Source organism: Triticum dicoccoides, chromosome 4A, assembly GCF_002162155.2.
Source record: "Triticum dicoccoides isolate Atlit2015 ecotype Zavitan chromosome 4A, WEW_v2.0, whole genome shotgun sequence".
Lineage (NCBI taxonomy): Eukaryota > Viridiplantae > Streptophyta > Magnoliopsida > Poales > Poaceae > Triticum > Triticum dicoccoides.
Window position 1 is genome coordinate 434597622 of NC_041386.1, and position 23236 is coordinate 434620857.

The window sequence follows — 23236 nt, forward strand, 5'->3', positions numbered from 1 at the left end:
GTTAAAGGAAAGTTAGCGCCACGATTTGTAGGACCATATCGAGTTTTGGAGCGTATGGGAGAAGTGGCCTACAAGTTGAAATTGCCCGAAGGATTGTCAGGAGTTCATGATGTGTTCCACGTTTCTCAGCTGAAGAAGTGCCACGCAGAGATGGCTGACATACCGTTGAGAGACACACTGCCATTGGAAACTATTCAGTTGGATAACGATTTGACCTACGAGGAGAAACCAATTAAGATTCTCGAGTTTGCCAATTGAGTCACTCGCAGCAAGGTTATCAAGCTTTGCAAAGTTTAGTGGAGTCACCACACGGAGGACGAAGCCACCTGGGAACGAGAGGAAGATTTGCTCAAGGACCACCCTCACCTATTTTCTAGCCAACCCGAATCTCGAGGGCGAGATTCATCTTAAGGGGGGTAGGTTTGTAACATCCCAAATTTTCAATTTGGAATGTTATACATTAGATCATAAATGCATATCATATTTTATTTTGCTCTTGGTTTTGATCCTAGAAATTCTACGCAACTCAAGGACCCACGGAGAGAGTTGGGGATTTCGTTATTTTCATATTTGAGTTTTCTCAAATTTTGAGAATAGGATCATTTGATTTTATTTATTTTATCATCAATTATTTCTATTACAAAAATATGAGAGAGGGAATAAAATGACTTTCCCAAAATAAAGAAATGTTGAGGATTTAGTAATAAAATCAAATAAGATTTTATTTCAGAGTTTTTCGTTATTTTATTTGAATTTAGGAAAATGTGCGTTTTTCAAAATTGCATCTAGGCCCCAAATAAATGTTCACCTTGTGCGGCTTGATTTTAGAAGCCCGAGAAAATTTATTGTGGGATTTTTGGAGTCAGTTTAGTATTTGTTTTTATTTTTCTTCTGCGTGTAATTATTTAAAAAAAACGAACCGACCTAACGGGCCGTGTCCGACCCGGACTCCGGCCCGACTAGGCTATATAAGCCGGGGGGAGGCCCAGCCCCAGCCAAACCCTAAGCTGCCCCAGCCCCAGCGCGCCGCCGCCGCCGCCCTGCCGTGCCGCCGCCGCACACCGCCCGAGGTTCGCCGCGCCTCGATTTCCGCGCTGTTTTTTTTATTTTTTTTTGAAAAACCGTCCTGTTTTCCCGTCGGTTTTTTTTGTTTCAATTTTTTTAAAGTATCGGTTTTTCCGGTTTATTTAAATAGCGAGCGTTCGTCCGTTCGTTCGTTCTAACGAACGTTCGTCGTTTTTCTTTTTCTCGGATTTAACCCGCGATTTTTCTGCTCGTGATTCCTGATCTGATTTTCGTTTTAGTATAACTTTTCGCTCGTTTATCGGAATCAGGCAATTCAAGCGCCTGGAGTTTCGTCTCGAAACCCTCTATCCGTTTAACCAACTTAAACAAGTTTTTGCTACTGTAAAATTTGCCTTAGATCCAGATTAGTAGAACGAAGTTGTTTTCTTTCGCCATTTTACTTTCGTTGCTTCGTTCGATTTGATTCTTTTTACAAACCGGAGTTCTTAAGTTGAACCTTCTGGTTAGATCTCTTATTTGACTTTTACCTGTGTATTAGATGAGTACTTATTGTATACTTGTTTGTTCGTCTGCGATAGAATACCCGGAGTGCGCCGCCTGTTACTTCGAATCGCTAGGTTTCCCGGATCATCAGCAAGGCAAGTAACACTTTGATCATACCTTTCCTACTACCCAGTTTTATTGCATTAGGTCAATCCTCAAACATTGCATGATTAGGATCTAATTAAATTGTGGGATGGGAAGTAGTTGAGGTAGTACCTATTACCTGTTTATTATCAAACCTTTGGGAGTTACTTCTACGTTTTCTTATTATGCCATGCTATGCTAGTAGACGTGGATTGAGTGAGTGATATCCATGACAGATGTGAGCTTGTTAATTAATGGTTTATCTAAGGTGGCAACTTAAACACACATCTGGGTGGATTGAGGCACCTGGGTATTCCAGGACTTGCATGTTTTCTTTTGGACCGCCACCCAGGCTCAAAGGGATCATGAGACTATTCATACTAGAAACTTCCGTGTGCAGCCACAAGCTATTATGGGCTCTAGCATAGTTGACTAAGTCGTGCGAACTCTTACAGTGGTAGACTAGCAGATGTAGGGGATGCAGGTGGTACGGTCTACCCGATCGTAAGGTGCTAGCGCTTCTGAAAGACTATGTCTCGGTCATCCGTCTTCTCAAACACCGTGTAGTGCGATAAACCAACGGAGGCGATCGAGTCTTGTGGGGAAAAGTGCACAAACCTCTGCAGAGTGTAATAAACTAATCATGGTTAGCCGTGTCCCCGGTTATGGACAATTTTGAGTATCTAGTACTTGGGTTATCATGTGAATCTCAACATGTTACCCTAAATTAATTTTGTTGGGCTTTGTTTAATGATGATGCTTAATTGGGATTGAGAATGTTGTTAACCATTCTCAATGTTTAACAACTACACGATGATAGTTAAATAAATTTATTCCTTTGAAGTAGGGAAAAATTGGCTTTACGCAAAACTGTAACCGTAGAGCTTTTCACCAGCCAAATATGCATATAGTATAGCTGTTCCATTGTATTACTCTCTATGTGTTACCTTGCCAGCATATTCCATGTGCTAACCCGTTTCGGGCTGCAACGTTAATGTTGCAGACTTTTCAGACGATGATTAAGGAGTTTTTAGGTCGTGGTTCTATACTCAGTGATGTCGTTGGAGTTGATGGACTCGCTTATCTTCCAAGCCTTCCGCTATTATCGTTATTAGATGGTCTTAAGCCATATTTATTGTAATAAGTTCTCTCTATGGAGACACTCGATGTAATAAGTGTGTGATTGCTACTCTGTTATAAATCCTCCGAGTACTGTGTGGTGTCAGCATTACTGATCCAGGGATGACACCGGAGCACAGAGATCAGACTGTTTGAGGTCTGGTCGCTACAAATCTGTCAAAACAAAACAGTCTGTAGTAATTTGTACTCCAGCCATACTTCTGCTACTCCAAAAATTCCGAAAAATGGTAAAACCTGTGTAATTTGTATATTAATCTTTTGCAAAAGGAATCAGCATTTTATCACGCTTCTGTTAAAAATGAGATTTGTTTTCCTGAGCACAAAAGTTTTTGTTTTTCAGCAAGATCAAATCAACTATCACTGTAAGCCATCCCAAAGTTCTTACTTGGCACTTTATTGAAATAAAAGCAATAAAACATGATTAGTAGATTAGCCTAATCATGTGAACACACAAAAACAGTAGGTAAAAGTGTTGGGTTGTCTCCCAACAAGCACTTTTATTTAATGCCTTTTAGCTAGGCATGATGATTTGAATGATGTTCGCATAAAAGATAAGAATTGAAACACAAAGAGAGCATCATGAAGCATATGACTAGCAAATTTAAGTCTAACCCACTTCCTATGTATAGGGATTTTGTGAGCAAACAACTTATGGGAACAAGAATCAACTAGCATAGGAAGGCAAAACAAGCATAACTTCAAAACTTTCAACACATAGAGAGGAAACTTGATATTACTGCAATATGTAGAAGCATATGTTCCTCTATCGTAATAATTTTCAGTATCATCATGAATGAATTCAACAATATAGCTATCACATAAATCATTATTCATGATGCATAAGCATAGAAATTTTCTCACTCTCCACACAAGCAAATTTATTCTCATGAATAGTAGTGGGAGCAAACTCAACAAAATAACTATCATGGGATTGAAAATTAAAATCATGATGACAAGTTCCATGGTTATAAGTATTCAATATAGCATACATGTCATCACCATAATCATTATAGATAGCAACTTTGCTATCATAATCAATTGCAACCTCTTCCAAAATAGTGGATTCATCATCAAATAAAGTCATGACATCTCCGAATCCACTTTCATCAATATAATCATCATAAATAGGAGGTATGCAATCATCATAATAATTTTTCTCATCAAAATTTAGGGGACTAAAAATATCATCTTTATCAAATATAGCATCCCCAAGCTTATGGCTTTGCATATCATTAGCATCATGGATATTCAAAGAATTCATACTAGCAATATTGCAATCATGCTCATCATTCAAATATTTTGTACCAAACATTTTATTCACTTCTTCTTCTAACAATTGAGCACAATTTTTTGAACCATCATTTTCAAGAAAGATATTATAAAGATGATCAATAATATGATGCAACCTCAATTCCATTTTTTTGTAGTTTTCTTTTATAAACCAAACTACTGATAAAACAAGAAACTAAAAGATTCAATTGCAAGATCTAAAGATATACCTTCAAGCACTCACCTCCTCGGAAATGGCACTAGAAAAGAGCTTGATGTCTACTATGCAACTCTATTCTTGTAGACACGTGTTGGGCCTCCAAGCGTAGAGTTTTGTGGGGGAGTAGCAATTTTCCCTCAAGTGGATGACCTAAGGTTTATCAATCCGTGGGAGGAGTAGGATGAAGATGGTCTCTCTCGAACAACCCTGCAATCAAATACAAGAAATCTCCTGTGTCCCCAACACACCCAATGCAATGGAAAATTGTATAGGTGCACTAGTTCGGCCAAGAGATAGTGATAAAAGTGTAATATGGTTGGTAGAAATATATTTTTATAATCTGGATAAATAAAAACAGCAAGGTAGCAAATAGAAAACGGACACAAAACAGTATTGCAATGCTTGAAAATGAGGCCAAGGGTCCGTACTTTCACTAGTGCAATCTCTCAACAGTGCTAATATAATTGGACCATATAATCGTCCCTCGGCGTGCAATGAAGAATCACTCCGAAGTTCCTATCTAGCAGAGAACATAAGACGGAATTGTTTGTAGGGTACGAAACCACCTCAAAGTTATTTTTTCCAATCAATCTATCCTAGAGTTCGTACTAAAATAACACGAAGCTATTCTTTCTGATCGATCTAACCAAGAGATCGTACTAAAATAACACCAAAGCAAATTCAGATTCATAATAGTCAATCCAACACAAAGAACTTCAAAGAGTGCCCCAAGATTTCAACCGGAGAAACAAAGACAAGAACGTGCATCAACCCCTATGCATAGATTACCCCAATGTCACCTTGGGAATCTGCGAGTTGAGTGCCAAAACATATATCAAGTGAATCAATACGATACCCCATCGTCACCACGAGTATTCAATTGCAAGACATATATCAAGTGTTCTCAAATCCATAAAAGTATTCAATCCGATAACAACAAAATCCCAAAGGGAAAAACTCAATTCATCACAACAAGATAGAGAGGGGAAAACACCATATGATCCGTCTATATTAACAAAGCTCGCGATACATCAAGATCGTGACATCTCAAGAACACGAGAGAGAGAGAGAGAGAGAGAGAGAGAGAGAGAGATTAAACACATAGCTACTGGTATAAACCCTCAGCCCCAAGGGTGGACTACTCCCTCCTCATCGTGGTGGCCGCCGGGATGATGAAGATGGCCACCGGTGATGATTTCCCCCTCCGGCAGGGTGCTGGAACGGGGTCTAGATTGGTTTTCGATGGCTACAGAGCCTTGCGGCGGTGGAACTTCTGATCTAGGTTAACCCCGAGGGTTTTTGGAATATTTGGGAAATTATATGGAGAAGAGGGGGTGCGGGAGGCCACCGAGGTGGGCACAACCCACCTGGGCGCGCCTGGGCCTCCAGGCGTGCCCTGGTGGGTTGTGCCCCCCTCAGAGCACCACCCCAGGTGCTGCTCTGGCCCATCCTGGGTGTTCTGGTCCAAAAAAATGTCCAAAAAGTTTTGCGGTGTTTGCACTCCGTTTGATATTGATTTCCTGCAATGTAAAAAAACAAGCAAAAAAATAGCAACTGGCACTGGGCACTGGGTCAATAGGTTAGTCCCAAAAAATGATATAAAGTTGCTATAAAATGATTGTAAAACACCCAAGAATGATAATACGTTGGAGATGTATTAGGTGTTTATCCCAGGTTCGGCCCCTCTTAAAGGAGGCAAAACCCTACGTCCTGCTTGATTGTATTCGATGAATATAAGGGTTACAAGAGTTGATCTACCTCGAGATTGTAATGGCCAAACCCTAGCTATCTAGCCTATGATTGTTCTGATAGCCTCTACGGACTAAACCCTCTAGTTTATATACACACGGAGGGGCCTAGGGTTGTATAGAGTCGGTTTGCATAGGAAGGAAATAGTACATCCAGACACCAAACTTGCCATCCACGCATATAGGAGTCCTACACGGACACGGGGGATAGTCTTCTGTTTTATCTTCACGGCCCATCAGTCCGGCCCATATCAAATAGACCGGACACCCGAGGACCCCCTAATCCCGGACTCCCTCACCAGCCCTCCACGGGGTCCTGTTCATCCACCCCCAACCGGCTCAATCGGGGTCCTGTTCGTCCTGCGACAATGGCCTCTACTACCACGGGGTCCTGTTCATCCAACCCCCACCGGGAACTTTTCATCCAACCCACAACAAGTCTCATTGTTCATCAAGAGGAAGCAAGTTTGATCGGCTTTAGTTAGTAGCAGTAGCAAAGGAATCGCTCGATCAGGTTCAGTTAACAGCCAGATCGATCAATCGCTCGGGTTCAATAACATGTAGCCTGGAGTGCAATCGCTCGGGTTCACTTAGAGCCCAACGCCTCGCACCCACGTGCATACATGTGTGAGAGAAACATGCAATCCCTCCGTGCATCGCTCGGCCCCGACCACCCACCATAACCAGGAACTCCCTGATATTTTCCTCGGCCTCGCTTCTACCACGGGTTTTTCCATCATGGACGACCCAAAGAATGTCATGCAGCTGCGTCTCTGGCCCGCCCAGGATGAAAAGCCCATTTTCTGTCATGATTTTTTGTCATAGAAGTAGGATCCCACCACATCTATGATGATACCGGGTTTTGTCACAATTATCATCATAGAAGTGTCATAAGCATGACTGAAAAAAATTCGTTCGGACCAAAATGTCACGGATGTGTCTTTTTTGTAGTGTATAGGGGATCGCAACAGTTTTTGAGGGTAGAGTATTCAACCCAAATTTATTGATTTGACACAAGGGGAGCCATAGAATATTCTCAAGTATTAGCAGTTGAGTTGTCAATTCAAGCACACTTGAAAGACTTAATATCTGCAGCAAAGTTTTTAGTGGCCAAGTAGTATGGAAGTAACGGTAACAGTGACAAAAGTAATAGTAGTAGTTTTATAGTGATCGTAACAGAAGTAGCAACGAAAGTAACTTAGCAAGATTAATATGTGAAAATCTCATAGGCAATGGATCGACAATGATGATTGTGTCAGATGATATTCATCATGTAGCAGTCATAACCTAGGGTGACACAGAACTAGCTCCAATTCATCAATATAATGTAGCCATGTATTCCGTATATAGTCACACATGCTTATGGAAAAGAACTTGCATGACATCTTTTGTCCTACCCTCCCGTGGCACGGGGTCCTAATGGAAACTAAGGGATATTAAGGCCTCCTTTTAATAGAGAACCGGAACAAAGCATTAACACTTAGTGAATACATGAACTCCTCAAACTACGGTAATCACCGAAAAGAATCCCAATTATTGTCACCTTGGGGTATGCGGATCATAACTCGTAATAGGTGTCTACAACTTGCAAGATAGGATCAAGAACACAAATATATTCATGAAAACATAATAGTTTCATATCTGAAATCATGGCACTCAGGCCCTGGTGACAAGCATTAAGCATAGCAAAGTCGTAGCAACATCAATCTCATAACATAGTGGATACTAGGGATCAAACCCTAACAAAACTAACTCGATTACATGATAAATCTCATCCAACCCATCACCGTCCAGCAAGCCTACTATTGAATCACTCACGCAAGGCGGTGAGCATCATGCAATTGGTGATGGAGGAAGGTTGGTGATGATGATGGCGACGAATCCCCCCTCTCTGGAGCCCCGAACGGACTCCAGATCAGCCCTCCCAATGAATAACAGGAGGCGGCGGCGGCTCCGTATCGTAAAACGCGATGAATCCTTCTCTCTGGTTTTTTTCTCCGTGAATAGGTACTTATAGAGTTGGAATTAGGGCCGGAGGAGCTGCAGGGGGGGCACAAGCCTGCAGAGCGCGCCCCTAGGGCTTGTGGCCTCTGGGTGCCCCCTCTGGTTGATTCTTGCGCCAATATTTTGTATATATTCCAAAAATATTCTTCGTAAATTTTCAGGTCAATCCGAGAACTTTTATTTCTACACAAAAATAACACCATGGCAATTCTACTGAAAACAGCGTTAGTCTGAGTTAGTTTCATTCAAATCATGCAAGTTAGAGTCCAAAACAAGGACAAAAGAGTTTGGAGAAGTAGATACGATGGAGATGTATCAATCCGCAACTACTAAAGATAATTAAGGTCGTGAAACCCAACCATAGCATTAAGTATCAAGTCCTCTTTATCCCATACGCAATGATCCCCAAACTCGGGTATGTGCTTCTGTCACTCATGCCACCCACCATAAGTGAACCATGAACGTATTGCAACACCCTACAACGGGGATCCCTCTATTTGCATGACATTGAGGGCACTGTAGGACAACACCAAAATAAAATATACAACTCAAACCAATCATGATCATCTATCAACCCATAGGACAAAATGGATCTACTCAAACATCATAGGATAACCATAGATCATTGGGAAATAATACATGGAGTTGAGCACCATATTTAACTAGATATTACAACGGGGGGAAGAGGTGTTACACCGCTGCATAGAGGGGGCGAAAGTTGGTGTTGACGATAGCAAGATTGTTGATGTAGACCGCCATCACAATCCTTGCCCCGCTGGCAATCCGGTGCCATCGGGAGAGAGGGGGAGAGAGAGCCCCCCCTCTTTCTTCTTCTTCCTTGGCCACCCCCCTAGATGGGAGGAGAGTCCCCCTCTGGTCCATGGCCTCCATGGCGGCGGAGGGGCGGGCGCCCCTCCGAGATTGGATCTCCCATTTTGTTCTCTTCTATTTGGTGTTCCTGTTTTCTGGCCGAAAACCGTTTCTTATATTCCTGGAGATCCGTAACTCCGATTGCTCTAAGATTTTAACACGATTTTTTCCGGATATAAGCTTCCTTGCGGCCGAAGTAGAGCCCCAACTGACATACGAGGTGAGCAACACCCACCACCGCGCGTCTGGCCCCTAGGGTGCGCCCTAGTGTATCTTGGGGGCTATGGGCCCTGTTTGCATTGATTCCAAGTCCCAAAAATCACATATATTCCAAAATAATTCTCCGTAAATTTTTATCGAGTTTGGGCTTCGTTTGATATGTATATTATGCGAAACAAAAACATGCAACAAACAGGAACTAGCACTGGGCATTGGATCAATAGGTTAGTCCAATAAATCATATAAAATGTTGCCAAAAGTATGTAAAAGTTGTATAATATTGGCATGGAATAATAAAAATTATAGATACGACGGAGACGTATCATGCAGACACACTCTCCCCTCTCGTTGCTATGCATCTCCTTGATAGATCGTGTGTGTGCGTAGAATATTTTTTTTGTTTTCCATGCAATATTTCCCAACAATGCAGTGATAGAGATTAATAAGGGGAAGTCAAAAAAGAAAGATAGTCTCACATCGATGCGGCTAACCAACAGCCTATGCAGATGCCCATGAATTGATGTCAATGTGAGGAGTAAGGATTGCCATGTGCTACCTCTTAAGCTTGTGTTGGTTTTTCCCTTGAAGAGGAAAGGGTGATGCAACAAAGTAGCATAAGTGTTTCCCTCAGTTTTGAGAACCAAGGTATCAATCCAGTAGGAGACAATGCGACAAGCCACCGAATACATGCACAAACAAACACCAACTTGCAGCCAACGCGACAAAGGGGTTGTCAATCCCTTCATGGTTATTCGCAAAGTGAGATCTGGTAGAGATGGATAAACGGTAAAGTAATATTTTTGGTATTTTTGGTTTATGGAACAAAAAGTAAAAGATTGCAAAATAAAGTAAATAGGAAACTAGAATTGTAGATCAGAAACTTATATGATGGAAAATAGACCCGGGAGCCATAAGTTTCACTAGAGGCTTCTCTCAAGAAAGGAATTATTACGGTGGGTGAATAAATTACTACCGAGCAATTGATAGAAAAGCGCAAAGTTATGACGATATCTAAGGCAATTATCATGAATATAGGCATCACATCCGTGTCAAGTAGACCAAAACGATTCTGCATCTACTACTATTACTCCACACATCGACCGACTCCTGCCTACATCTAGAGTATTAAGTTCATAAGAATAGAGTAACGAAATTAAGTAAGATGACATGATGTAGCGGGATTAACTCAAGCAATATGATGAAAACTAATACGTCTCCAACGTATCTATAATTTTTGATTGCTCCATGCTATATTATCTACTGTTTTGGGCACTATTGGGCTTTATTATCCACTTTTATATTATTTTTTGCGACTAAGCTATTAACAGGAGGCCCAGCCCAGATTTGCTGTTTTATGCCTATTTCAGTGTTTTGAAGAAAAGGAATATCAAATGGAGTCGAAACGGAACGAAATCAACTGGAGAAGTTATTTTTGGAACGAAAGCCACCGGATAGACTTGGACTCCATGTCAGGAGATACGGGAGGTGCTCACGAGGGTGGGGGGCGCCCCCCCTAGGGCGCGCCCCCTGCCTCGCGGGCCCCCCGTGGCTCCTCCGACGTATGTCTTGTACCCATATATACCTACGTATCGTAAAACTTCTAGAACACACATTAGATTGGGAGTTCCGCCGCCAGAAGCCTCCGTAGCCACCAAAAACCAATCTAGACCCGTTACGGCACCCTGCCGGAGGGGCAATCCATCCCCGGTGGCCATCTTCATCATCCCGGCGCTCTCCATGACGAGGAGGGAGTAGTTCTCCCTCGGGGCTGAGGGTATGTACCAGTAGCTATGTGTTTGATCTCTCTCTCTCTCTCTTGTGTTCTTGATTTGGCACGATCTTGATGTATCGCGAGCTTTGCTATTATAGTTGGATCTTATGTTTCTCCTCCCCCCCTCTTCTCTCTTGTAATGAATTGAGTTTCCCCTTTGAAGTAATCTTATCGGATTGAGTCTTGAAAGATTTGAGAACACTTGATGTATGTCTTGCCGTGGATATCTGTGGTGACAATGGGATATCACGTGATTCACTTGATGTATGTTTTGGTGATCAACTTGTGGGTTTCGCCCATGAACCTATGCATAGGGGTTGGCACACGTTTTCGTCGTGATTCTTCGGTAGAAACTTTGGGGCACTCTTTGAGGTCCTTTGTGTTGGTTGAATAGATAAATCTGAGATTGTGTGACGCATATCGTATAATCATACCCACGGATACTTGAGGTGACATTGGAGTATCTAGGTGACATTAGGGTTTTGGTTGATTTGTGTCTTAAGGTGTTATTCTAGTATGAACTCTAGGGCTGTTTGTGACACTTATAGGAATAGCCCAACGGATTGATTGGAAAGAATAACTTTGAGGTGGTTTCGTACCCTACCATAATCTCTTCGTTCGTTCTCCGCTATTAGTGACTTTGGAGTGACTCTTTGTTGCATGTTGAGGGATAGTTATGTGATCCAATTATGTTAGTATTGTTGAGAGGACTTGAACTAGTGAAAGTATGAACCCTAGGCCTTGTTTCAACGCATTGCAATACCATTTACGCTCAGTTTTATCACTAGTTACCTTGCTGTTTTAACATTTTCAGATTACAAAAACCCATATCTACTATCCATATACCACTTGTATCACCATCTCTTCGCCGAACTAGTGCACCTATATAATTTACCATTGTATTGGTGTGTTGGGGACACAAGAGACTCTTTGTTATTTGGTTGCAGGGTTGCTTGAGAGAGACCATCTTCATCCTACGCCTCCTACAGATTGATAAACCTTAGGTCATCCACTTGAGGGAAATTTGCTATTGTCCTACAAACCTCTACACTTGGAGGCCCAACAACGTCTACAAGAAGAAGGTTGTGTAGTAGACAACAAGCTCTTTTCTGGCGCCGTTGCCGGGGAGGTGAGTGCTTGAAGGTATATCTTTAGATCTTGCAATCAAGTCTTTTAGTTTCTTGTTTTACCACTAGTTTAGTTTATAAAAGAAAACTATAAAAATATGGAATTGAGTTTGCCTCATACGCTTCATCTTTTTAATATCTTTCGTGAGTATGATGGAAAGGAAAATTGTGCCAAAGTGTTAGAAGAAGAATGCATTAAAATGTTTGGCACTAAATATTTGAATGATGAGCATGATTGCAATGTTGTTAGTACGAATTCCTTGAATATCCATGATGCTAATGATATGCAAAGCCACAAGCTTGGGGAAGCTATGTTTGATGAAGATGATATCTTTTGTCCCCCAAGCTTTGATGAGAAAATTTACTATGATGAAAGCATGCCTCCTATCTATGATGATTATTGTGATGACACGTATGCTTTAAAGAATAATGATAACCATGAAACTTGTCATCTTGATCTTAATTTTCAATCACATGATAGTTATTTTGTTGAGTTTGCTCCCACCATTATTCATGCAAAGAAATTGGCTTATGTGGAGAGTAATAAAATTTATATGCTTGTAGATCATTAAAAAATGCTTTAGGTGCTGGTTATATTGTTGAATTCATTCATGATGCTACTAAAAATTATTATGAGGGAGGAACATATGCTTGTAGGAATTGCAATAATATCAAGTTTCCTCTCTATGTGCTTAAAGTTTTGAAGTTATGCTTGTTTTGCCTTCCTATGCTAGTTGATTATTGTTCCCACAAGTTGTTTGCTCACAAAATCCCTATGCATAGGAAGATGGTTAGGCTTAAATGTGCTAGTCATATTATTCATGATGCTCTCCTTATGTTACAATTCTTATCCTTCATGTGAGCATCATTGAAATCGTCATGCCTAGCTAGGGGCGTTAAACGATAGCGCTTGTTGGGAGGCAACCCACTTTATTTTTGTTCCTTGATTTTTGCTCCTGTTTAGTAATAAATAATTTATCTAGCCTCTGTTATGATTGAGTTTTTATGTTTCAATTAGTTTTTGTGCCAAGTAGAACCTTTGGGAAGACTTGGGGAAAGTCTTGTTGATCATGCTGTAAAAAACAGAAACTTTAGTGCTCACGAGAACTGCTGCCATTTTTATTTGGAGAGTGATATTTAGTTAATTCTTTTTGAAGATGATTAATAGATAAATTCCTCAGGTCCCGAAATTTATTTGAGAATTTTATGAGTTCCATAAGTATACGTTTGGTCCATATTACTACAGACTGTTCTGTTTTTGACAGATTCTGTTTTTCATGTGTTGTTTACTTATTTTGATGAATCTATGGCTAGTAAAATAGTTTATAAACCATAGAGAAGTTGGAATACAGTAGGTTTAACACCAATATAAATAAATAATGAGTTCATTACAGTACATTGAAGTAGTGTTTTGTTTTCTTTCGCTAACGGAGCTTACGAGTTTTCTGTTAAGTTTTGTGTTGTGAAGTTTTCAAGTTTTGGGTAAGGATTCGGTGGACTATGGAATAAGGAGTGGCAAGAGCCTAATCTTGGGGATGCCCAAGGCACCCCGAGGTAATATTCAAAGGACAACCAAGAGCCTAAGCTTGGGGATGCCCCGGAAGGCATCCCCTCTTTCGTCTTCGTTCATCGGATGAAGCTTTTGAGATTTAGGGAGACCGTGATATGAGAGGAATTAAGGAGACATAAAACCTCAAGCTTGGGGATGCCCAAGGCATCCCAAGATAATATTTCAATAAGTCTCAAGCATCTAAGCTTGGGGATGCCCCGGTTGGCATCCCACCTTTCTTCTTCAACAACTATCGGTTAGTATCGGTTGATCCTAAGTTTTTGCTTCTTCACATGATGTTTGCCATTCTTAGAATGTAATTTTATTTTGCTTTGCTTTCTGTTTGAATAGAATACCAAGATCTGAAATTATTAAATGTTAGAGAGTCTTCACATAGTTGCATAATTATTCGACTACTCATTGATCTTCACTTATATCTTTCGGAGTAGTTTGTTGTTTGCTCTAGTGCTTCACTTATATCTTTTAGAGCATGGTGGTAATATTATTTTGAAGAAATAGATGAACTATCATGCTTCACTTATATTATTTTGAGAGTCTTAAATAGCATGGTAATTCGCTTAAAATCCTAATAAGCTAAGCATAAAAGATTTGTAAAAATTCTTATGAGTGTGTTGAATACTAAGAGAAGTTTGATGATTGATGATTGTTTTGAGATATGGAGGTAGTGATATCAAAGTTGTGCTAGTTGAGTAGTTGTGAATTTGAGAAATACTTTTGTTGAAGTTTGCAAGTCCCGTAGCATGCACGTATGGTAAACGTTGTCTAACAAATTTGAAACATGAGGTGTTATTTGATTGTCCTCCTTATGAGTGGCGGTCGGGGACGAGCGATGGTCTTTTCCTACCAATCTATCCCCCTAGGAGCATGCGCGTAGTGCCGAGGTTTTTGATGACTTGTAGATTTTTGCGATAAGTATGTGAGTTCTTTATGACTAATGTTGAGTCCATGGATTATACGCACTCTCACCCTTCCATCCTTGCTAGCCTCTTCGGTACCGTGCATTGCCCTTTCTCACATTGAGAGCTGGTGCAAACTTCGCCGGTGCATCCAAACCCCGTGATATGATACGCTCTATCACAAATAAACCTCCTTATATCTTCCTCAAAACATCCATCATACCTACCTATTATGGCATTTCCATAGCCATTCCGAGATATATTGCCATGCAACTTTCCACCATCCAGTTTATCATGACACATTCATCATTGTCATATTGCTAGCATGATCATGTAGTTGACATAGTATTTGTGGCAAAGCCACCGTTCATAATTCTTTCATACATGTCACTCTTGATTCATTGCATATCCCAGTACACCACCGGAGGCATTCATATAGAGTCATCTTTGTTCTAGTATCGAGTTGTATCATCGAGTTGTAAATAAGTAGAAGTGTGATGATCATCATTCAATAGAGCATTGTCCCAAAAAAAGAGAGAAAGGCCATAAAAAAGGAAAGGCCAAATAAAAAATAAAGGCCAAATAAAAAAAGAAAGGCCAAATAAAAAATATATAAAATAAAAATAAAAGGGACAATGCTACTATCTTTTTTCCACACTTGTGCTTCAAAGTAGCACCATGATCTTTATGATAGAGAGTCTCTTGTTCTGTCACTTTCATATACTAGTGGGAATTTTTCATTATAGAACTTGGCTTGTATATTCCAACAATGGGCCTCCTCAAGTGCCCTAGGTCTTCGTGAGCAACCAAGTTGGATGCACACCCACTAGTTTCTTTTGTTGAGCTTTCATACATTTATAGCTCTAGTGCATCCGTTGCATGGCAATCCCTACTCCTTGCATTAACATCAATCGATGGGCATCTCCATAGCCCATTGATTAGCCTCGTTGATGTGAGACTTTCTCCTTTTTGTCTTCTCCACATAACCCACTCATTATTCTATTCCACCCATAGTGCTATATCCATGGCTCACACTCATGTATTGCGTGAAGGTTTATAAGTTTGAGATTACTAAAGTATGAAACAATTGCTTGGCTTGTCATCAGGGATGTGCATGATGAGAGCATTCTTGTGTGACGAAAATGGAGCAAGACTAAACTATATGATTTTGTAGGGATGAACTTTCTTTGGCCATGTTATTTTGAGAAGACATAATTGCTTAGTTAGTATGCTTGAAGTATTATTATTTTTATGTCAATATGAACTTTTGTCTTGAATCTTTCGGATCTGAATATTCATATCACAAGTAAGAAGAATTACATTGAAATTATGCCAACTAGCATTCCACGTCAAAAATTATCTTTTTTCTCATTTACCTACTCGAGGACGAGCAGGAATTAATCTTGGGGATGCTTGATACGTCTCCAACGTATCTATAATTTTTGATTGCTCCATGCTATATTATCTACTGTTTTGGGCAATATTGGGCTTTATTATCCACTTTTATATTATTTTTGGGACTAACCTATTAACAGGAGGCCCAGCCCAGATTTGTTGTTTTATGCCTATTTCAGTGTTTTGAAGAAAAGGAATATCAAACGGAGTCGAAACGGAACGAAATCAACTGAAGAAGTTATTTTTGGAACGAAAGCCACCGGATAGACTTGGACTCCATGTCAGGAGATACAGGAGGTGCTCACTAGGGTGGGGGCGCCCCCCTAGGGCGCGCCCCCTGCCTCGTGGGGCCCCCGTGGCTCCTCCGACGTACCTCTTGTACCCATATATACCTACATATCGTAAAACTTCCAGAACACACATTAGATCAGAAGTTCCGCCGCCAGAAGCCTCCGTAGCCACCAAAAACCAATCTAGACCCGTTCCGGCACCCTACCGGAGGGGAAATCCTTCCCCGGTGGCCATCTTCATGATCCCGGCGCTCTCCATGACGAGGAGGGAGTAGTTCTCCCTCAAGGCTGAGGGTATGTACCAGTAGCTATGTGTTTGATATCTCTCTCTCTCGTGTTCTTGATTTGGCACGATCTTGATGTATCACGAGCTTTGCTATTATAGTTGGATCTTATGTTTCTCCTCCCCCCTCTTCTTTCTTGTAATGAATTGAGTTTCCCCTTTGAAGTAATCTTATCGGATTGAGTCTTTAAAGATTTGAGAACACTTGATGTATGTCTTGTCGTGGATATCTATGGTGACAATGGGATATCACGTGATTCACTTGATGTATGTTTTGGTGATCAACTTGCGGGTTCTGCCCATGAACCTATGCATATGGGTTGGCACACGTTTTCGTCGTGATTCTCCGGTAGAAACTTTGGGGCACTCTTTGAGGTCCTTTGTGTTGGTTGAATAGATGAATCTGAGATTGTGTGACGCATATTGTATGATCAACCCACGGATACTTGAGGTGACATTGGAGTATCTAGGTGACATTAGGGTTTTGGTTGATTTGTGTCTTAAGGTGTTATTCTAGTACGAACTCTAGGGCTGTTTGTGACACTTATAGGAATAGCCCAACGGATTGATTGGAAAGAATAACTTTGAGGTGGTTTCGTACCCTACCATAATCTCTTTGTTCGTTCTCCGCTATTAGTGACTTTGGAGTGACTCTTTGTTTCATGTTGAGGGATAGTTATGTGATCCAATTATGTTAGTATTGTTGAGAGGACTTGCACTAGTGAAAGTATGAACCCTAGGCCTTGTTTCAACGCATTGCAATACCGTTTACGCTCACTTTTATCATTAGTTACCTTGCTGTTTTATATTTTCAGATTACAAAAACCCATACCTACTATCCATATACCACTTGTATCACCATCTCTTCGCCGAACTAGTGCACCTATACAATTTACCATTGTATTGGTGTGTTGGGGACACAAGAGACTCTTTGTTATTTGGTTGCAGGGTTGCTTGAGAGAGACCATCTTCATCCTACGCCTCCTACGGATTGATAAACCTTAGGTCATCCACTTGAGGGAAATTTGCTACTGTCCTACAAAGCACTGCACTTGGAGGCCCAACAACGTCTACAAGAAGAAGGTTGTGTAGTAGACAACAAAAACCCATATTGTTATCCTCGATGGCAACAATATAATATGTGTCAGTTCCCCTTCTGTCACTAGGATCGAGCACCGCAAGATTGAACCCAAAGCTAAGCACTTCTCCCATTGCAAGAAAAACCAATCTAGTTGTCCAAACCAAATCGATAGTTCGAAGAGACTTGCAAAGATATCAAATCATGCATATAAGAATTCAGAGGAGATTCAAATAATATTCATAGATAAGCTGATCATAAATCCACAATTCATCGGATCTCGGAAAACACGCCGCAAAAGAGTATTACATCGAATAGATCTCCAAGAACATCGAGGAGAACATGGTATTGAGAATCAAAGAGAGAGAGAGAGAGAGAGAAAGCCATCTAGCTACTAGCTATGGAGCCGTAGGTCTATGGTAAACTACTCACGCTTCATTGGAGAGGCAATGGTGTTGATGTAGAAGCCCTCCATGATCAAATCTCCCTCTGGCAGGATGCAGGAAAAGGCCCCAAGATGGGATCTCATGGGTACATAAGGTCGCGGTGGTGGAAAAGTGGTTTCGTGGCTCCCCTGGAAGTTTTTGGGGTATAAGAGTATATATAGGAGGAAGATCTAGGTCAGGAGGCCACCGTGAGGCCCACAAGGTTGGGGGTGCGCCCCACCCCCCTGGGTGTGCCCTCCACCCTTATGGGCGCCTTGTGGTTCTTCCGACTTGCACTCTGAGTCTCCTGGGTGTCTTCTAGTCCAAGAAAGATCATCGCGAAAGTTTTATTCCGCTTGGACTCCATTTGGTATTTATTTTCTGTGAAACTCTAAAACAAGGGAAAAAACAGAAACTGGCACTGGGCTCTAGGTTAATAGGTTAGTCCCAAAAATCAAATAAAATAGCATATTAATGCATATAAAACATCCAAAACATATAATATAATAGCATGGAACAATCAAAAATTATAGATACGTTGGAGACGTATCACCATGCAACAGATGCACTAAGAGCTATAAGTGTATAAAAGCTCAAACTGAAAACTAAGTGGGCGTGCATCCAACTTGCTTGATAATGAAGACTCGGGCATTTGAGGAAGCCCATCATCAAAATATACAAGCCAAGTTTTATAATAAATTTTTCCACTAGTATATGAAAGTGACAACATAGGAGACTCTCTATATGGAAAACATGGTGCTACTTTGAAGCACAAGTGTGGAAAAGGATAGTAACATTGTCCCTTCTCTCTTTTTCTCTCATTTTTTTGTTGGGCTCTTTTTGGTCTATTTTTTTCCTCACTCGAACAATGCTCTAATAATGGTGATCATCGCACTTCTATTTACTTACAACTCGAGATTACAACTCAATAAAGTTGAAACATATGACTCTATATGAATGTCTCTGGTAGTGTACTAGGATGTGCAATGATCTAGCGTAACCTCTATAAAATATGATGAACGGTGGCTAAGCCACAAATACTACGCCAGCTATATGATCATGCAAAGCAATATGACAATGATGATGTGTGTCATATAAACGGATTGGTGGAAGTTGCATGGCGATATATCTTGGAATGCCTATGGAAATGTCGTGATAGGTAGCTATGGTGGTTGTTTTGAGGAAGATACATGGAGGCTTATGTGTGATAGAGCATATCATATCACGGGGTTTGCATGCATTAGTGAAATTTGCACCGACTCTCGAGGTGAGAAAGGGCAATGCACGGTACCAAAGATGCTAGCAAATTGCGAGCATTGAGTTTTAGGTATTTGCGAGCATTGAGTTTTTATCATGCGGGAAGTTTATCAATATTTTTTACGACATGACTTAAATCGTCCACCTCTTAAGAGAGATAAGATATAAGTGTTTCATTATAAATCCTCCCAATGAAGCTTAGAATTTATTCATTGTCCCCTGAGCTCATCTTCCTGCTGATAGACGCTAAATAGATCCACTTTTTCATGATCAACGTAGTAGATTTTTCCCGTACGCCTAACAGGTTCCTAAAAATTCCATTACTCTTTAACAATCATAATTCTTTTGATGAGTATCTTTGCTCTTTAGAAGTTAATGCCGTGAACCATCCACCTGCATTCAAATCAAGAGTAGATTTAGATTCATCATTAATGTTGTGTTTGTGTCAAATAATTTGTACTAGATGGGCTATGCTTGGACTTGGTGTTGTAGTGTGGGTAGGATACTTGTAGTGTCGGAGTCGGACATGTTGTACCCTTGGCCTCTTATATATGAGGAGGCACCCTACATTGTAACCCATGATGACTAGATAGCGACGGGCTCGCAAGGGGGTGCCGGCGGCTTGTGCTGGCGCCTGGGTGGCCGGTGTTGCGGTATCTCGGGGAGGAGTGCCCGTAGTCATTGCCCCGGGGAGTAGGCGAGTTCGCCAAACCTCGTTAACAAATCTTGGTGTCGTCATTGTGCTGTGATTGCTAGTTATTCGGTGGATCGACCGCGTACCTTAGATTAATTCTAACAAGTAGTATCATGAGCAAGGTTACAAAGAGGTTGGTGTGCGTTGATCCAGAGGAAGGCCATTGTTGAGCTCGTCAAAGAGTTAGCATATTCCGCAGTTGACTTACTCGATGGGATACCGACGAGATCGAAAGCATCAAGCCGTGGCAGCAGAAGCGGCTCGGATCAGAAGCACGTGGAGCCGTGTAGTGATGGAAGTCCAAGGCATAGACGCGCGTGAGGCCAGCGGGGCTAGCCGAGCCGACCGAGTCGGGCGCACGCATGCGGCTCAGGGGAGGAAGTCCTGGATTAGGGGGTCCTCAGGCATCCGGGCTGTGCAACATGGGCCGGACTAATGGGCCGTGAAGATACAAGATAGAGGACTTTCCCCCGTGTCCTGATGGGACTCTCCTTTGCGTGGATGGCAAGGTTGGTGTTCGGATATGAAGTTTCCTTTATCTGTAAACCGACTCTGTACAACCCTAGGCCCCTTCGGTATCTATATAATTCGGAGGGTTTAGTCCGTAGAGGCAATCATAATCATACAGGCTAGACATCTAGGGTTTAGCCATTACGATCTCGTGGTAGATCAACTCTTGTAATCCCTATACTCATGAAAGTCAATCAAACAGGACGTAGGGTTTTACCTCCATCAAGAGGGCACGAACCTGGGTAAACACTGTGTCCCCTGCCTCCTGTTACCTTCGATCCTTAGACACACACTTCGGGACCCCCTACCCGAGATCTGCCGGTTTTGACACCGACATTGGTGCTTTCATTGAGAATTCCTCTGTGCTATCAGCAGAAGGTTTGATGGCTCCGTTAATCATCTACAACAATGCCGCTATGAAGGAGACTTTTCTCCCCAGCCAAATTTTTGTATTTGGTGGCTTTGTGTTGCGTGCCAACTTGATTTTCCACCTCGAGCAGATCGACAGCTACGCCCCTGGTCATCAGATCAGTTTCGAGAACCTAAACTATGTCGCCGACATCCGAGGAGACTTGATCTTCGAGGGGTTCGCGGCCCCAGTTGCCGCTCCGACCTCAGATCCAGAACAGGTTGTCAGGTCCAAAGACGGGAGGTTAGAGCCTGTCGGATTTCGGGTTCCGGCAGAACCCTTAAGGTTTGAACACTAGGGTGCGCACGAAGATCTCCCCCTACCTACTCACGCCCTCAACTTTGCCACGATCTCAAAGGAAAGCTTGACGAACTCGCAACACAAGAGACACAAGATTTATACTGGTTTGGGCCACCATTGTGGTGTAATACCCTACTCCAGTGTGGTGTGGTGGATTGCCTCTCGGGGTGAGAATGAACAGTACAAGGGGAAGAACAGTTCTTGTGCTTGGTGAACTTGAGTGGTTGGGGTGCTATGGATTCGATCTAGGTCTCAATCCGATGCCTCTTCCAAAATATTGAGCGGGAAGGGATCCAACAACGGCCAATTTGAAAGGGGACGACTAGTACAAGCTATCCTGACAAAAGCGGTCTTCGCCTGCCAAAGGCTCTGGTGGTGACGCTGCCTTGGGCTCCATGGTGACCTCCTTCTTGCCGTCCTGCTGGTCTTGGTCTCGTTGCACCGATATGGAAACCTTTGCTTGACGCCTCGGTACTCCTCGCCTGCGCTTGCCTCCTTAGCACTAAAGAGGAAACAAGGACACTATGCGCGCTGGCGCCCGCCTGGTCTTGATCATCATGGCTCACATCACTGGAACCTCGCGAGGTTTGTCTTGCCTTGATCTCTCCACCCCTCGTGAGCCAGCCTGGTGAGGCCGCTCCCAAGAAGGTCTTGTGTCGTCCGCCTCGCGACGATTGGCCCCTCGCGAGGGTCTTGAGTCCTTGCTGGTGAAGATGGGCCATACGGGCCCGCTCACAGAGCCACACAATGGGCCGCAGGTAGGCAAGTCTGGGGACCCCCGTTCCCAGAACACCAACAGTAGCCCCCGGGCCCAAGGCTCGCTCGGGCTTGGCTTCGAGGCGAAGCCAAGGGGCTAGTGCGGAGCGCTGTGGGCCCCAATAGCCTACGGCCTTGGTCGACACGTGGCGGTTGATTGGTCGTGGGCGTCTCCGCTTCCCCACACTGCCTTGATACCCGCCTGGCTAGGCGGCCACCGCGGTCTACACGGTTTCCCTCCCGTTGTTGTCACACACTCTCCAATTCTTCCGCTTCCTCGTAGCTCAGCCTCTCCCCCAGATCCGATTTGAGCTCAATCCCCCCATCGCCATGGCACCGGACCAGTTGGAGAAAGGGAAGAGTCCCCTGTCCTCCGCCGGGCTATGCCCGGCCGCTAAGCCTGCCATTGGCAGGTCGCTGGTGCTCAACCAACAAGCCATGGACAAGGTGTGTCCCATGCTCGCCTCCAGCTTCAATGAGTGGGGAAGGATGGTGGCCTGGCCTGCGTCTCATGCTCGTATCGACCAGACAACCACTGAGGTCCCATTCTTCATCGACGCCCTTTGAGCTGGCCTGGTTCCTCCTTTCTCCGCCTTCTTCAACGCGGTGCTTGCCCATTATTAGATCCACATGCTGCACCTTGATCCCCAATCCGTGACCCTTCTTGCCAACTTCGCCTTTGTTTACGAGGCCATGGTGGGCATTTCTCCTTCCATGGCCCTTCTCCGCCACTTCCTTCTCATTGCACCTGATTGATCCCCGGCAGAGCTCGGGGTGCCTGAGCTTCTAGGCCATGGCGGCGACGGCCGGCGCGGGGATTGACTTCGAGCTCCCACCATCCACGAGCGAGTTTCATACACGGTGGGTATTTATTGATGTGGAGTGCTCAGCCCCCTGCTCTCCTCTCCGTCAGCGCCCGCCATTCCTAACTCCGGTTGGTGCCACCAAAGCCTCGCCGATTCGCGCCTTGCCCACGTATGGCTCAGGCTGAAAAGGCTCAAGGACCTTGACATGACTGTGCCTATGGTGGTGAAGGAGTTCATCCGGCGCTGAATCGTTCCGCTTCAGCGCCACTCCCGACCGATGTGGGCCTTACTCAACAGCAAGGACCACATGAGACTTCAAGAGTCTGGGCTCCCCCTAGAGGCGCGGAGAACGATGCTCGAGGTCCTGACGGGTGTCCCTTTGCCAGACGACATGCCAAGGAAGAGTTGCCTTCTGTACCGCTGCTTGAACATGGCGACATTGATGGAGTAGATGCCCTCCTTCGATGAGTGGGGGCTGCATCCAGTCGGCCTCGTGGGGCCCCATGAGAACCCCATCATCGTGGTTCCTCTCCCTGCCACTGGCGT